A 3,787-nucleotide genomic window follows, 5' to 3' on the forward strand; every position below is an offset into this window, starting at 1 on the left:
GAAGGACCTGCAACTAAGATATACAACTTTGTACAGGGGGGGTTTGCGGAGAATAAGCAGAAAAAAAAAAAGAAAAAAAGATTGGCAACAGTTGTTAGCCCAGTTGCCAATCCACTAAAAAAAAAAAAGGAAGATTGGCAACAGTTGTTAGCCCAGGTGCCAATCTTTAAATATAAAATAAAATAAAATAAAATAAAATAAAATAAAATAAAAAGTTTAAGAGAGATTATTCTGTGTATATTTCCCAAGAACAAAGATATTTCCTATATAACCACAGTAAAATTATAGAAATCAGGAAATTTAGCATGAATTTAATATTATTATCTAAGCCAAATTGTATATTCAAATGTGGCCAATGGTCCTAACAATATAACAACAGCGTTTTTGTGGTTCAGAATCCACTCCAGGACTTAGTACACATGTTCCTTTAATCGGGAACTTAGCCTCAACTTTTCTTTCTGTTCATAAGAATTTCACAATTTGAAGAGTATCAGCCCATTATTTTGTAGAATATCCTTCCATTGGAGCTTATACAATGTGCACTCAGGAATACAAAGGACCAAGAGTGAAGAGTTGGTGTCAAGATGGCGGTGTAGGCGGACTCTGAACTCACCTCCTCCCATGAACACAACCAAACTACAACTAGTCTTGAAATAATTACCCCTGAGAGAGAACTGAAAACTGGATAAAAAGAACACCTGCAATAAGGGACAGTCCTGACTGAGGTGGAAAAGGCAGAGATTTATACTGGAGAGAGAAAAGCCACCTTCATGAGCTGCTTCCCTTCATGGCCTGGAAGAAGCAACACTAAGGTATGCAGACATTCCTGGAGGAGCGGGGAAGCTGAGCAGGAGAGAACGTTACCACTATAGGCATCCTTTAGATTCAGCACAGTTGAGAGGAGTGTCATAATATCCGGCTTTGCTGGCTATTAAATATAACAGGGAATAAACCCAGAAAAGCTATTGGACATTAGCAGAAAACGCCCAGCTCCTAAAGGGGTCATACACAAAATCACCCATCTCAGAAAGCAACCTAAAATGACCAGAAAGAAAGGAGAACAGTCCTTTGGTGAAAAGAGACTCACTTGATAGGCTATGGGTGCATCTTGGTGAGAGGTGAGACCTCACCAGGGACTGAGACATTGGCGGCAGCCGTTATTGTGGCCTAATACAGGTGTACTGACGCAGATGTTGGCAGACACCGTTGGAGTTCTTCCCTGGCCTGTTAGCCCAGGGACAACCCTGCCCAGTAGAGCACTGATTTAATCCAGCTCAGCCAGTGTAGGCAGCCTGCCCTAGGTACTAGCCCCACCCAACAGCAAACCCTCGGGCAGCTTGTCAGCCTGCACAGACTGGGTACCTGGATCCTCTGCAGGGAGGCAGTGGGTCTGCCTTTGTGGGGCAGGGCATGCATGAGAGGTGGGTGAAGTGGGTGCGGCACTGGTGGAGTGGGTGGGGGCCTCTGCAGCAGGGTGAGTGGGTGTGCTCCAGGGGATTGGGACATGTGCATGGGCCAGGGCTGTGTTGGTGGTGTATATGGATCTGTGGGCTGTGGGGCTTATCAGAGACAGAAGACTAGCTACATCCCACCCCACCTTCCAAAGCCTGAGACAACTGGGTGCTCCCATGCCTGGGGCCAGCCCCACTCAGCTGCAATCCTGAGAGACATGAAAACAGCTTTGCAGGCTGTGGGTTTACAGCAGTTATAAGCCCCTGAACCCAGCAACCAGTCATGCTGGGGGCCTACTCGCTTAACAGAGAAACTGCAACAGGAATGTGCTACTAGACCTTGCAGCCAACCCTGCTGGGGCGTCCCAGGCCCAGTAAAGTGACTGACAGGTCCACAGAAGCCACACACAGCTTAACTCCACAACCAGCCACTCAGGGGGACAGCCCACACTCCCAGGGCACCTGCAGCAAGATCAAACTTGACACAACAGAAGGACACATGTAGCCCACACAGGGGTCTCTCCTGGAACATTTGGAACTGGTGACAAGAGGGAGTACACTGCAGGGCCTCAAAAGACATCTCTTATATAAGGCAAATTCTCCAAGACCAGAAGACGTAGCTGACCCACCTAATACATAGATAGAAGAACAGAGAAAGAGGCAAAACAAGGAGATAAAGGAAGACATTCCAAGCAAGGGAACAGGACAAAACCGCAGAAAAAGAACTAAATGAAACAAAAATTTAAAATCTACCTAATAAAGAATTCAAACAAAAAGTCATAATGATGCTCTCTGATCTTGGGATAAGACTGGAAGAACACACTGAGAACATCAATGAAGGATTGGAAAATATACAAAAGAAACAATCACAAATGAAGAACACAATACTGGAAAGGCAAAATTCACTCAAGGCACTCAACAGCAGAGTAGATGATACAGAAGAATGGATCAGTGAGCTGGACAAAAGACTAGAGAAAATCACCCAAGCTGAACAGATAAAGGAAAAAAAGAACTAAAAAGAATGAGAATCGTCTAAGGAAACTCTGGGACAACATCAAGTCCACTAACATTCGTAATATAGGTGTCCCAGAAGGAGAAGAGAGAGACAAAGGGGAAGAGAACCTATTTGAAGAAATAATAACTGAAAACTTTCCTAACCTAAAGAAGGAAACAGACATCCAAGTACAGGAAGCACAGAGAAGACCAAATAAGACAAACCCAAAGAGGCCCACACCATGACACCTTATAATTAAAACGTCTAAAATTAAAGATAAAAAGAGAATCCTAAAAGCTACAAGTGAAAGGCAACATGTGACATACAAAGGCAACACCATATGGCTATCAGCTGACTTCTGAGCAGAAGCTTTACAGGCTGGAGAGAACGGCATGAAATATTTAAAGTGCCAAAAGGAAAAAACTTGCAGCTAAGAATGCTCTACCTGGCAAGGTTATCACTTAGAATGGAAGGAGAGGTAAAGCCCAAACAGGCAAAAACGAAAGGAGTTGATCACTAAGAAACCAGTTTTAGAAGAAATGCTAAAGGGAATTATTAAGTGGGAAAGAGAAGACCACAAATAGGAATAAGAAAATTATCCAAAAAAGAGGCAAGAAAATCACTTGCAAAGGCAAAAATACAGTAAAGATAGCATAGCAACCGCCTATGAAGATAAGATGGAGGTCAAAAGAAAAAGTGTTAACATTACCTATTTCAATGATAAGACAATAAGGGATACATACATGCAAAATAAGAGGTTTGATATGATGTCAAAAATATAAAGTGTGGAAGGAGGGGAGCAAAGAGTAGAGCATTTAGACAGAGGTCAAACTAAAGGGACCATCAACTCAATACAGATTGCTATATGCCTAGATTATTATATATGAACCTCACGGTAATCACAAACCAGAAACCTACAATAAATACACAAGTAATTAAGAGAAAGGAACCCAAACATCATACTAAAAGAAGCCATCAAACCACAAGGGAAGACAGCAAGAGAAGAAGAAAGGAAAAGAGAAGAACTACTAAAACAGAACAGAAAAAAATAACAAAGTGGCAATAAGTACATCCTTATCAATAGCTACTTTAAATGTCATTGGACTAAAGGCTCCAATCAAAAGACATACAGTGGCCGATTGGATAAACAAACAAGACTCATATATATGCTGCATATACTTCACACTTCAGAACTAAGGACACTCAAAAACTGACAGTAAAGGGATGGGAAAAGATACTCCAAGCAATTGGCAAAGAATAGAAAGCTGGGGTAGCAATATTTACATCAGGCAAAATAGACTTTAAAACAAAAATTGTAACAAGACACAAAGAAGGACACTAC

Source organism: Equus caballus, chromosome 10 (assembly GCF_041296265.1).
Source record: "Equus caballus isolate H_3958 breed thoroughbred chromosome 10, TB-T2T, whole genome shotgun sequence".
Classification (NCBI taxonomy): Eukaryota; Metazoa; Chordata; class Mammalia; order Perissodactyla; family Equidae; genus Equus; species Equus caballus.